This window comes from Perognathus longimembris, chromosome 10, assembly GCF_023159225.1.
Source record: "Perognathus longimembris pacificus isolate PPM17 chromosome 10, ASM2315922v1, whole genome shotgun sequence".
Lineage (NCBI taxonomy): Eukaryota > Metazoa > Chordata > Mammalia > Rodentia > Heteromyidae > Perognathus > Perognathus longimembris.
The window spans coordinates 50,297,668-50,312,214 of NC_063170.1; the positions used below are offsets into that span (position 1 = coordinate 50,297,668).

The following is a 14,547-nucleotide window of genomic DNA, read 5'->3' on the forward strand; positions in this document are numbered from 1 at the left end:
CCTCACGATGAAACTAAAACAACTGGAGAAACAAGAAATGACAGAATCTAAAACGACTAGGAGGGGAGAGATTACAAAGATTAAAGAAGAGATAAATCTGATTGAAAATAGAAAGACCATTCAACAAATAAATAAGACTAAAAGCTGGTTCTTTGAGAAAATAAACAAAATTGACAGACCCCTTGCAAGACTCACAAAAAAAAGAAGAGAAGAGACTCATATTCGTAAAATCAGGGACTCCACAGGAAAAATTACAACAAATACACACGATATTCAAACAATCATAAGGAGCTATTTCCAAAACCTCTACTCAACAAAAAACAATAATTTTACAGAAATGGATCAATTCTTAGAGAAGTACAAACTGCCCAAACTGAACCAAGAAGAAATAAATCAACTAAATAAACCAATAACTTACGGTGAAATACAGGAGGTAATCAAGAACCTCCCTACTAAGAAAAGCCCAGGCCCAGATGGATTCACCAATGAATTCTATAAAACCTTTAGTGAGGAGCTAATTCCAATACTCCTCAAACTCTTCCGCGAAATAGAAACGGAGGGAAAAATCCCGAACTCATTCTACGAAGCTAATATCATACTCATCCCCAAACCAGGCAAAGATCCAACAAAAAAAGAGAACTACAGACCAATATCACTAATGAACACAGATGCAAAGCTCCTCAATAAAATATTAGCTAACAGGATCCAGAAAGTGATCAAGAATATCATACATCATGACCAAGTAGGCTTCATCCCTCAGTCACAAGGATGGTTCAACATCCGTAAATCAATCAATGTAATTCACCACATAAACAGAACTAAAATCAAGAATCACATTGTTATCTCAGTCGATGCCCAAAAAGCCTTTGACAAAATACAACATCCATACCTATTAAAAGCTTTGGAGAGAACAGGAATAGATGGAACATTCCTCAAAACAATAAAAGCCATATACAACAGACCAACTGCTAATATCATATTAAATGGAGAGAAACTTAAATCATTCCCCCTAAACACAGGAACAAGACAAGGATGCCCACTCTCCCCACTTCTGTTCAACATAGTACTGGAATCCCTAGCCATAGCAATAAGGCAAGAGGAGGACATCAAAGGGATCCACATCGGCAAGGAAGAAATCAAGTTATCCCTATTCGCAGACGACATGATCTTATATCTCAAGGACCCAAAAAACTCAGTACCCAAACTCCTACATCTAATAAACCAATTTGGCAAAGTAGCAGGATACAAAATCAATCCACAAAAGTCAGCAGCTTTTCTGTACACCAGCAATAGACAAACAGAAAAGGAAATTATGGAAACGATTCCATTTACAGTAGCCAAAAAAAGAATAAAGTACCTAGGGATCAACTTAACCAAGGACGTGACGGACCTATTCAATGAAAACTACAAAAATCTAATAAGGGAAATCAAAGAAGACACAAGGAGATGGAAAGACCTCCCATGCTCATGGGTAGGCAGAATCAATATAGTGAAAATGGCCATACTGCCCAAATTGTTATACAAATTCAATGCAATACCTATCAAAATCCCAGCCACATTCTTCACTGAAATAGAGAAACCAATCCATAAATTCATATGGAACAGCAAAAAACCTAGAATAGCCAAAGCAATTCTAGGCAAAAAACATAGTGCAGGAGGTATCACCATACCAGACTTCAAGCTCTACTACAAGGCCATCATAACAAAAACAGCATGGTATTGGTATAAAAACAGATCGGAAGACCAGTGGATTAGAATTGAAGACCCAGAAATAAAACCGCACTCTTACAGCCAACTGATATTCGACAAAGGAGCTAAAGACATACAATGGAATAAACATAGCCTCTTCAACTACTGGTGCTGGGAGAACTGGGCAGCCATATGCAGAAAACTCAAAGTAGACCCAAGCCTATCACCATGTACCAAGATCAACTCAAAATGGATCAAGGACCTCAACATCAGACCTGAATCCTTGAAACTACTGAAGGACAGAGTAGGAAAGACACTAGAACTTATAGGCACAGGAAGGAACTTCCTGAATAGAGTCCCAGGCGCACAACAAATAGGGGAAAGACTCAACAAATGGGACTACTACAAATTAAAAAGTTTCTGCACAGCTAAGGTCATAGCCACCAAAATAGAAAGACAGCCAACGATATGGGAAAGGATATTTACCAGCACAGCAACAGACAAAGGCCTGATATCTGTCATCTACAGAGAACTCAAAAAACTAAGCCCCTCCAAGCCCAATAAACCTATTAGGAAATGGGCAAAAGAGCTAAAGAGAGACTTCACAAGAGAAGATATAAAAATGGCAAAGAAACACATGAGGAAATGCTCAACATCCCTGCTAGTAAAGGAAATGCAAATAAAAACAACCCTGAGATACCACCTCACCCCAGTTAGAATGGCCTATACTCTGAACTCAGGAAACAACAAATGCTGGAGGGGCTGTGGGGAAAGAGGAACCCTTCTCCATTGTTGGTGGGAGTGCAAATTAGTACAGCCACTTTGGAGAACAGTATGGAGGTTTCTCAAAAAGCTCAATATAGACCTACCCTATGACCCAGCCATACCACTCCTAGGCATCTATCCTAAACAGCAAAACCCAAGATATCAAAAGGACATTTGTACTTCCATGTTTATCGCAGCACAATTCACAATAGCCAAAATTTGGAAACAACCCAGATGCCCCTCCACAGATGAATGGATCCAAAAAATATGGTACTTATACACAATGGAATACTACATAGCGATTAGGAATGGTGAAATATTGTTATTCGCAGGGAAATGGTCAGAACTCGAACAAATAATGTTGAGTGAGACAAGCCTAGAACACAGAAAACAAAGGGGCATGATCTCCCTGATATATGACTGTTAACAAAGGGAGATGGAGAGACAGTAGAGACCAAGTCTGTGAACACTGTATATGTGCTTGATACATTGTATACTGCATATGGGTCTACCTGACCTAGACAAGGGATGGGAAAACAGGTTGTAAGATATCACAAGAAATGTACACAATGCCCTACTATGTAACTGCACCCTCTTTGCACAGCACCTTGTAAAAAAAAAAATTTATGTTCAATTGATAATAAAAAAAAATTAAAAAAAAAAAAAAAAAACAAAAAAAAATAATAATAAAAAAAAAAAAAAAGAAAACGAAAAAGAAAATGAGAGAGAGAGAGAGAGAGAGAGAGAGAGAGAGAAAACATTCATTTCAACATATTTGTAAAACTTCTCTGGCTTAGGAGATTCAACTAACCCTTTCAATGTTGCCCTTTTTATAGCTTAAGGAGTTAAGATAGATATAGTGAAATGACTTTTGCCTCGTTAGATTAAAAAGTCATTTCTATGACTCAGAAACTCATTTCTTGCTGCAAGGAGATGCATATAATTAAAATGATAGAAATTATAATAGTTATCATAGTATTGACTCTGGGAATTATACAATGCTGCCTAGCCCCATGAACCTTTCAACTCTAGAAAAATAAGTGCAAACCATAGATAGAAACCACTCAAGCCCAAGATCACAGAATTGCAGTATAAAATGTGATATATCTCTTCATACCTCCAATCTTCCCCACAGTTGTTATTCAGAACAAAAGATTTTATAGAACATTTAAGAATTTATTAAGAACTTAAAGAGTTATGCTAAGGTTTGGGTAAAAAATATATAATAGCCAAAATAAACCCTGTCTTATAAGTAATTGTTTCGATATACACCCATGAGGACTATCCACTGATGAAATAGCCTATGATCTGCATGTGTCTCCCTAATTTTCTTTGCTAAAAAAGCTTTCCCCAGAATGGTAGTGCTGAGATTGTGCACTGCCCTTGAAAAAAATGAATGGGTTTATGAACCACCCAGATGGTTTACTTGAAACCAATTGTAAACGGGAGGACGTTTAATGCCCAAGTCTTTCTGACTTCTTCTATCATCATGAAATCTCATCTATATTATTTTGGTGCCATATACTGTGAGATTATCACTAGAACTGGTCATACTAGATTTGACACTAACCTTCTGATTCTCCAGAACTTTGAGCTAAATAAAATATTTCTTAAATTTAAAAAAAAAAAAAAAAAAAAAGTATATTAGTTAATAATTCAGCCACACAAAATAATGATAAAGTGTTCATATGTGTGTGCATGTGTGTGCATACATACAAATGTGTGTTGAAATGATTGTTATCCAAGAATTTTGTTAAAATCTCTATTCCCTTATTAGGTAACACTGGCATAAAACAGTTACACTAATTACCCCAAATCAAGTTCCACTCTTCAATTTACAAGCTTTCCATTTCATTCTATAAATTTTTTGCTGTCATGAACTCAGAAAATTATTACTGTCATCAATAGGAAGATTGTTTCAGTTGTACAGATGGCTGTCCTTTTATAGGCCAACTTAATGACTTGTTCTTATCTAATCTGTCATCTGTTATTTAGTTGTCATTATAAACTTTTGGGGTTTCATAACAATCAATTTTTCATGTTTGCTAAACAGATGGTTGTATTTTTTCAAAAAAGAAAAGCAAGAAAAATGTTAAATGATTTAAAAAATTAAAAACTACTTTAATATGCATATATGAAATTTAAAAATTACTATTAAAAAACTAACTTTGAAGCCAAAGTGAAATAGATTTTCAAACTCAATGGACATGCAAAGAAACAGTCAGTAGCAGCTGTCTACAAGAAGAACAAATTACTTCAAAAATAGGAATAGGTTTTTCTTCCAATTTTTATCACAAAAATGTTTTAAAATCTAGCTTGACAAATGGAAGTAACAAATGTCAACTGATGTAAATCACCGATTCAGGAGCTCTTTATGTTATAATTCACAGGTGTGCATCCTTTGTCTATTGTTTGTAATCCTTTTTAGAGGGTAGGTAATTACATAAATACTTTCATTTACTGAAAAGTGTTCCTCCTCTTTGTCATCTTTATGACGAGTTTGTTTAATCGCTGGGTTATTATCAAATCAAAACCCAAACTAAAGAAGCATAATGGTAAATTTAAAGGACTTATGCCAAGGAAATTAGAGTTCAGAAAATAATAACTGGCATTGTGCCAGGAAGACCAAACAGTCCACATTGTATCTGAGAAAATAAGAAAATATAACATCATGGGATAATCTTGCATTGCACTTTTTTTTTTTTTTTGGCCAGTCCTGGGCCTTGGACTCAGGGCCTGAGCACTGTCCCTGGCTTCTTCCCACTCAAGGCTAGCACTCTGCCACTTGAGCCACAGCGCCACTTCTGGCCGTTTTCTGTATATGTGGTGCTGGGGAATCGAACCTAGGGCCTCGTGTATCCGAGGCAGGCACTCTTGCCACTAGGCTATATCCCCAGCCCATTGCATTGCACTTTTGACTGGATCTCTGTGAGTATGCTCAAGCGGAATACTTGCAAACAAGCCCAGCAGTTGCTTCATTAGCTTCCAAGCTAATAGAGCAGAACCTTCTGACCACACTGCTCATAAATAATCCCAGAAACACTTGTGCAATGTAACGTCAATAACACCTTCCATTGCCAAATGGGGCCACTTCGATTCTGCTTTTTTTTTTTGCTCAAATTTAAGTTTCCTCCACAGTAACAAAACCAACAATAAGCAGGAAAGTAAAAGTCTAATCTTGTATATTCTTCAAAGTAGAAGAATTTAAGATAGAACGCTTATTTCTCAAAAGAGAATAATTCTTTCCTTTTTTTCCCTTATATGATTGACCAAGCTAAACACATGTCTAATGCAGATAACTGTCCTGTGGCATTCTCCTAAGCTATAAATGGAGTCATTCCATTAACTTCTTTTTGTTTGGGGTTTTTGTCTGGTTGTTTGGTGGTACTAGTGTTTGGACTCAGGACCTCATGTTTTGTACATTAGCACTGTATCTCTTGAGCTCATTTTCTGCCCCCATTAACTTAATGAGCTCATAAAGCATAACACAGGTATTTTAATACGAGATATCCCAAAGCTTTGACAGGGTTTCATGATATTTGGATGACAAAATTGCAAAGAACAAATTCCCCCAAGTATCTTTCTTCTTGGAATAATTAAACAGCTTTTCCACTTTTATGATGTCATAATCCCCTCACCATAGCCCATTCACATTCCCTGTCTCTAACAAAAGAGGCCTAAATGAAGTTCTGATGTCTTCTCTTGGGTTTCATTTTATGTTTGTATACTAGGCAAATCCAGACACCTCCGAACAAGTCAAATTTCAAAAAATCAATCATATTCCTTCACCCCAAAATATCCCAGCAAGATAGGCAGAATTTTACACATCAGGTTGGTTTTCTGTCAGGGGTCAACAAACCCTGACATTAGTGGGAAATGCAAGATGAACTGAGATCTTCGACAGCAATTAGCAGAGAGCAGGCATGAAAAGCAATTATGTTAACATTAGGACAGCCAAGACTCTTTGTACTCTGAGGAAATGACAGTTCCTGTTAGGACTAAGCAGACAGATACATGAGCAGGTCTGAAATGTTTCCACAGCTGAAATTCTATTTTATTTCACTTCCATTCTATTTAAATATTGAACTTTATAGGAAATATATTAGATTTTGACATCTTCATGTTCATGAGTATACCTTACCAAAGTAAAGAAGCCAAAATGCAGAAGAGAGGGCTAATGGGTAATAAGTATGGAGTCTCTTCTCAAGGAATGCATTTGCTGGTCCTTTAAGAGATAAATGCAGTTTGAAGAGACTGGAAAAAAATAGCAGAATGCTAAGCAGGGGGAAATGCTAAAAGGGGGCACTAGAGACAAAGATGAATTAAGGGTTGTTTTTTGTTGTTGTTGTTGTTGTTATTGTTCTCAAGATAGAAACATGCTATGTAGCCCAGGATATCTTCAAATTTGTAATCTTCCTGCTTCTATATTCCAAGTGCTCAGATTACAAGCATGGGCAACCAACCCACCACCACCACTCTGACCTTGGGACCCCTGGTTTTAAACGATTCTAGCCATCTTTGGAAAGACACATATCATCAAGCAACCCTTTAAACTCCCCACAAAAGGAGGGCAAAAGTACATACTGGAGAAAACAGGTGGCAACAACACATCAGTATTATCTAGTAGGTGGACAAGCTCATTTGTCTCTCCCTTCATGGAGTTCCTTTCTAAATCAATCTTTCTTATCAAGACCACCTTGTCTCCACTGAACCAGGCTTAGAATGTCTTATTGCTGCCTGAATTTCGCCACTAGAAGGAATGCACAGTCAAATAATATCACAAATCTCAAAAAAAACCATCCTCTTCTACGTTTTTCAGTATCTGTTTTCTCAGTCACAATCCAAATCTAAGTTTGCATCACTGATATAACTTCCTCTGACCTCCAGGGGTCTTCTTTCCCTCTTCCCCATTCATCCTTACATCTTAGTGGTTTAGTCAACTGGAAGAGTTGCCTAATGTACCCTGACAATAGTTCCCTATTTCCTCCTACTTATCCATTCATCCAATAAATAGTTTCTGGAGACCCACTAAATATGAACTATTGTGCTTTATATTAGGGATGCAAAAATGAATAAATCATGCCTTAAGAGTACAATGGGGAAAATAGACAGATTATACTTCAATGCTCCAAAGAAGAGATGAAAATATGGGAACTAAATTTTATAAACAGTACGAAATCTCACCAAGATGGTTCTGGAGCTGAACAGTGTCTCCAGAGATGAGAGCTATTTGTCAGGTAAAGTGGGGAAGAGGACTCTTACCATTTAGTGTACAAAATTGAAAAAGCAAAGCAAACAAAACAACAACCCACTCTATTTTATACATAATAGGCCATTCCCCTGTGTTGTTGAAGTGAAGTTATTATAGCAGTAAGAATATAACTGAACAATTACCCAAGGTACAGAGAGACCCCACACAAACCATTGACCACAATCAATAAAAACAAAAGATGAGCTCTTCACAGAAGAAGCAACAGCACCAGTGACTGCTGGACTAGAAATGGAAATTCAGAGGGTAGACATTCAAGGATGAATCAAAGGGACAACTTAAGTGATGCACTGTAATAGATAACAGCATGCCACCATCCTGAGCAAGAGGTTTCAAGCCTCAGTGTCAGTGAACAGAGAACTTAGACCATTTGAAAGAACTATTCTTTTCATAATCTCTCTAGAATTTTCAAAGACATTAAAGGGCAGAGGTAAATGAATTTCTCTCCTTTGAAGGAAAGCTAGCAACATGGTCAATGCTTAGCTTCTGCACATCCATTCATGGAAGAATCAAATCCAGAAGTCTTCTCCACTCCAGACTTGGTTTAAAACAATAACTCTCTCTACATTCTCCAAATAACAATAATAAACTAGAGATACATACCAAATACTAAGCAAAATTGGATACTTATTTACTGACTTTTCTCATAAATCTGGATATATTCTATGGTATGTTGAGTGTGTGTGTGTGTGGGTGTGGGTGTGTGTGTGGGGGGGTGGGTGGGTGTGTGTACTGAGGGGCATCTGGGCTGATTCCATACCTTGGCTATAGTGAATAGTGCTGCAATAAACATGGTTGTGATGGTAGCTTTACTGTATCCTGATTTTTATTCTTTTGGGTAAATGCCCAGTAGTGAAACAATTAACATTTTACTAATCCATTAGAAAGAATGATATTATGCCATTTGTAGAGAAAGAAAAAAACTTGGAAAAAATTATGTTAATTGAAGTAAGTCAGGACCAGCGAGACAAAGAGTCCATATTTTTTCTTTATATGTAGAAGCTAGATTTAAATACTTAGAAGTAAATATGTTGGGTATTAAGCAAGTGTATATAAATGTATTAACTGAAATACAGTGGACTAAAGGGACATCTCAAATAGTGTAATTTATTAGAAAACCAAAAGTCAAACTTTAGCAAAGTAAAACTCCAGGAAGACATACTGGGAAAGGGATGGAGTGAGGTTAAGGAAAAAAAGGTAGATTAATAAAGAGGAGAAGAGGGGGAGGATGCATACAAGAATCCAATGTAGCCAGGCATCTGTGGCTCATTCCTGTTATCCTAGCTACTCAGGAATGTGAGATCAAGGATCACGATTCCAAGCCACCATTGGAAGGAAAGTCTGTGAGACTTTTTATCTCCAATAACCTACTCAAAAATGCTGACAGTGGTTCTGTGGCTTTCGTGGCAGAATATTAGCTGTGTGCAAAAGCTCGACAGCACCCAGGCCCAGAGTTTAAGCCTTGGGACTAGCAAAGAAAAAAAAAATATCCAGCAGGGAGTAGGTGGCTCATGCCTGTAATCCCAGCTACTCAGGAGGCTGAGATCTAAGGATTGCAATTCAAAGCCAGCCGGGGCAGGGAAGTCCATGAGACTCTTATCTCCAATAAACCACCAAAAAAACTGGAAGTAGCACTGTAGCTCAAGTGGTAGAGCACTAACCTTGAGTCAAAGAACTCAGGGACAGTGCCCAGGCCCAGAGTTCAAGCCCCATAACCAATAAAAAAACAAAAATCCAGTGATAGCTTACAAAATTAAGAAGAGTGAAGAAAGAAGTGAGTAGGTGAGACTGTTTAAAGGGGTGGCTGATAAAGATATATTGTATTCATAAGCCACTTTGTTAAATGGCAACTCCTTTGTCCAATTACCTAAAAATAAAAAAAATTTAAATAGGTCAAATATGAAGACAATTCTGTTCACATTTTAAGGGGTAACAAAATATATTCATATCAAATTATTCTCTTAAAATCAAACTAATCACTTTCACAGTACTTTCTGGTTCTAGTAAGAAGGATGCTACTAGGCATGAGTTATACATTCATCAATACTGAAGAAAGGCAGGGTTAAGTAATTTCTGTTACCCTATCCTCTCACACAGTGCCTGGCATCTGTGTGCTCAATCAATGAATCACAGGAAAAAGCATAAACAAGATGTCTACACTTCGTGAATACACTACTATTCACATAGGTGGGTAAAGTTGAACTTCCCGTCTATTCAAGGCATATCCACTTTTACTAAATATATTGAAACAAATTCATTTATTCTATCCACAAAATATGGGTCAGATTGCATTTCCCAAAAGATTATATTAAGAAATAAACAAGATAAGGTATACAAAAAAGTCCAATGAGCCTTCAATAAATGCCTGTGGAATTTTTTTCAAGTTCTCTTTAAAGAAATCAGAAGCTAAACAGCAATCCCAATGACTATAAATAACAGAACCTCAAGAGGTAAGTCGGGCCTTTCAGAAATCTTCACCTTATTTGAATTCGGTACTGAAAGAGAAAAGATGGCCTTGCTATATCCAGTGGTAAGGTAACAGTTCTCGCCTATGGGGCTCCTGGTTGATTTAGCTTTCTAAGTTAGACCTTTGTTGTAGGAGGAACAAAATCTCCAGGGCTGCAACTACCCTGTGTTTCCCTCAGCTCTGTGCCTGTAGCATCCAGGTTGATCTGAAGTAAACAGCTCTTTCTCTCTTCCAATTCTTACTTCTCCTTTAAAATGACTCAAAGCAGCTCTCAATCAAACCTCCTATTACTCTTTCTTTCCTGTGATGAGTAAAACAATGAGCCCCCTTTTGTCATACCTTCTACGCTTTTACCAGTTTGATAACACACTGTAACTGAATACAAATAAAAAAATGGCTAAGTCTCAGCCTGCAGTCCTACCTAGTAACCAGAAAACAGAAAGAAGGGGGTGGGGGGAGGGGAGAAGGGAGAGAGAGAGAAAGGGGGCCAGGAGAGAATCATTGAGAACTTGAAGGAATATATTGCTGTATTGCACATATTTTTTGTGCCAGTCCTGGCACTTGAACTCAAGCCCGAGATACTGTCCCTTTTCTACTCAAGGCTAACACTTAACCATTTCATCGACAGTTCCATATCTGGCTTTTTGATGGTTAATCAGAGTTAAGAGTATCATGGACTTTTTTGCCAGATTAACTTCAAATCTTTATCCTCAGATCCTATCCTCCTGCGTAAGTGCAATTTTAGGCATGATTTCCCAATGTCTGGCTAGGTCATGAGTTTTAAATTCTATCATAATTCATTTTTTTAAAGAAAAAGCCTGCTTTCTGTCACATTTCTTTTCTCACCCATAATTCATAACTTAGTTAATTTCCCCCAAAACAATAAATAATAGATTACTCTCATGGACCTCTTCTCCTCCTCAAACTTAGGAGATGATCTGTATCTGATGAAAATATCTAACGTGTATCTGTAGACTTCCAAAGATTACCTGTTTTGGGCTCCTGAGATCTATTACTAAAATATGATCAGAAAGTCAACTCTTGATGGAGTATTTTTAAATGATTTGACTCTGAAGGATTAGTAACTCTAGTCAACTCTTAATCTATTTAACTATAAATCTTTTTCCTCCTCTCACAAAAATATATAACAATAAAATATACCTTAAGATTAACCGCTTAATCAACAAGGCATACAACTTTCATAGATACTAATGCATCTTTGAAGGATACAAATCATCTTGCCTTCAATTAATGACCAAAATACTGGTGTTCAAAATAGAACACATGCCAAATTAAAATAATATGGCAAGTATACACTTACCAATGAATGTTTATTATTTTCTGTTATTCATTTTCACTTCAGAAAATGAGTTCTCAAGAAACCCTTTCAATCACAGTCATGTACAGAGGTGAATCATAAAAAGAGAAAGGAAATTCAGGGCACCAGTGGCTCAACCTGTAATCCTAGCTACTCAGGAGGCTAAGATATGATTATTGTGATTCAAAGCCAGGTGGGCAGGAAAGTCCATGAGACCCTTATCTCCAATTAACCACCAGAAAATTGGAAGTGACACTATGGCTCAAGTGGTAGAATGCTAACTTTGAGCTGAAGAGCTCAGGGACAGTGCCCAGGCCCAGAGTTCAAGCCCCATGACTGACCAAAAAAGAGAAGAGACACACAGAGAAAAAGGGGCTACATACAGTTAGCATGCTTTGTGCTACGCACTTTCCATTTGATGAACTGCTTGATTCTATAGAAATCCTCCCAAAGAAAGTCAGCTTAAAGACCACTCATATAAGAAGTATCTCAGTGACTCCTTATCCCGTATTATTGTCATTCTGTTATAGGATTCTGTCTTCTCAGGTAGTTTGATGTTATGCACATTGCAAATTAAAACATGTACAGCGTAGGTTCAACTTAAGATTCTTCTTTGACCCATAAAATTTGCTCCTAAGCAGAGTGAGGGAGAAGAAACAGAAATTTGTTGTTGTTCATCCATTATCACTGATTCTCATTATCAGAGAACTAATCTGTAGAATGAACTCAAAACTTCCTCTCGCCATACTAAATGCTAATAGACACTGGACTAGCTATTTCATTTTCATTCTCAGAAGATCCGTGTTGTTAATGTTTTATCATCAGTTCTTTTCAATTAAGTCAGGCCATATTCCTGCCTGGACACTCACCCAAACTAATGGCTTCAATTTCCAGGTCCTGTTGCTCAATCAGGAGCCAATTTCCTGAGACCAAAGAGCTAATGTTCCCCAGTATCCTTTCCGATTATTTTCAAAAAGAATTCAAGGAATATTCCATTTCAGTGAATTGTCTACAGAACCAACTGTGTTTCTGGGAAGAAATGTTGCCACTTGCTTGGCAATTGGTGTTCTAATTTCTGTCACCATAAATAGGCTTATCTGTTCTTAAAACTAAGATAAATGCAACCATAGAGTGTTAAACTTCTTTTTTTAAGGTATACCAAAGATGCATATTTCCTATCTATAGTAATAAATAAACATCTGCTACAATGGGAAGTAATTCACTGCTTTGGTCTCAGAAGTTGGAATCTTAATTATCCATACATGATCTCTACTTTTTCCTTATATACTATGTAAGATGAAGAACCATTAGAAAAACTTATGTCATCTGCATTAATGTTATGGATATATGCTTGAATTAACAACACTTTTGGCCAAGATTCAAAATGACTTCATGTTTTCCAAAGCACAAATCAGTCAGAACTTGAGGTCATAAACAGAAATCAGGTGTGAGAACTTACATAAAAATAGACTTTCTCTGTGTATGCTTTCAGGTACTATTTAATTGACTTATTCTCTTTAGCATCCAGACATTCTCCTCCAATAAAATGACCTACTCTCAGGGATTTTACTATTATTGTTAATTTACCAAAGATGCCAAATCAACATCTGAAGGTCAAAGCTTCCCCCATCACTTCCCCTACCACCTCCATGTATCAACTCTGAACTCATTATTTCCAAGGCAAAATTCCTTCTTTTCCCATTCAAATCTACAACCACAGCCTTGTCTCTTTGCTCCCATTTATCTACACACAGCTTTTATATAAATTCTCTTCATAAAAAAACATTTTTATGTCATCTTTTCCTGGTTTTAAATCCACCAAACCCTTCCAGACAACACTCAGAAGGAAAATGTCCAAATTACTCTCACTTTTTTTCTTTCTTTTTTCTTTTTTTGCCAATCCTGGGGCTTGAATTCAGGGCCTGGGCACTGTCCCTGGCTTCTTTTTGCTCAAGGCTAGCACTCTACCACTTGAGCCACAGCACCACTTGCGGCTTTTCCTGTTTATGGGATGTGAGTAATTGAACCCAGGGCTTCATGCTTGCTAGGCAAGCACTCTACCAGTAAGTCATATTCCCAGCCCTGTTTCTCACTGCCTTAATGTCCTACTTCCCCTCTATAAATGCTTACATTCTACCTGCACAAAAGTTGCTGGAATGTATCCTAGAGTTTCAGAATCCTTCCTCCTTTTAAAACGGAGGCCTGTAACTAAGATTAAATACTTTCTTACTCCTGGAATCAAACATTCTTCCTCTGAACCAAGTTAGAACAGCCTGCTTTTTCTGGTTTATATTTTGTTCCATTCTTTTCTTTTACTAAACTACATTTTCAATGATCTGTTTCTCCTCTACTGAACTATTACTTCCTTGTGAAGAGAGAGTCTAACAGCTGTGTCTTTATTCTTCCATGATCTAGCACAATGTTCCATTTACAGGACACCTTCAAGGAAGCTGGTGAAAGATGAGTTAAAAATCATCCTTTCTATAAAAGCACAGAGGAAAACACTGTGACTGTCACAAGCTGCACTTCTGTTGTTCACCACCAGCAACAGAGCTGTTGACATAACCATCATCATTATAACCCACTCTTGAAAATAAAGGAAACACATCTGATTGTTTTCATAAACAACTACTGCTGTATTTTTCTCTCATTAAAACAGTTGTACTAGTGTTAAAGTTGATGTGATCTTCAGTTCTATGCTCCCAGATATATTTAGCTATATATTCCAAAAAATTTAAAAAAATCGAAAACTATTCCAATACAACGACTTTTATAAAATTTCCCCAAGCTATTGAAGTCCTTGGGCAAGTAATTTGCATTTTTCAATATTTTTTAAAAAATATTTGAGTTGGAAATTTAAGAGCTTGGTTCTAACCAGATGAGTATGTTTTCTAAATGTAGACTTTAAAATAATCTTCCAGACAGGCACTGGTGGTTCACACCTGTAATCCTAGTTATTTGGGAATCTGAGATCTGAAGATCTTGGGATGAAGCCAGCACAGGCAGGAAAGTCCATGAGACTCTTATCTCCAATTAACC

At 37.0% G+C, this 14,547-nt stretch overlaps 1 protein-coding gene across 4 annotated transcripts in view; it reads right to left on the reverse strand.

The window, feature by feature from the left end:
• The window catches only part of Fhit (fragile histidine triad diadenosine triphosphatase), a 1,290,154-nt gene that overhangs the window by 556,532 nt on the left and 719,075 nt on the right, over nt 1-14,547 (reverse strand). The window lies entirely within an intron of this gene.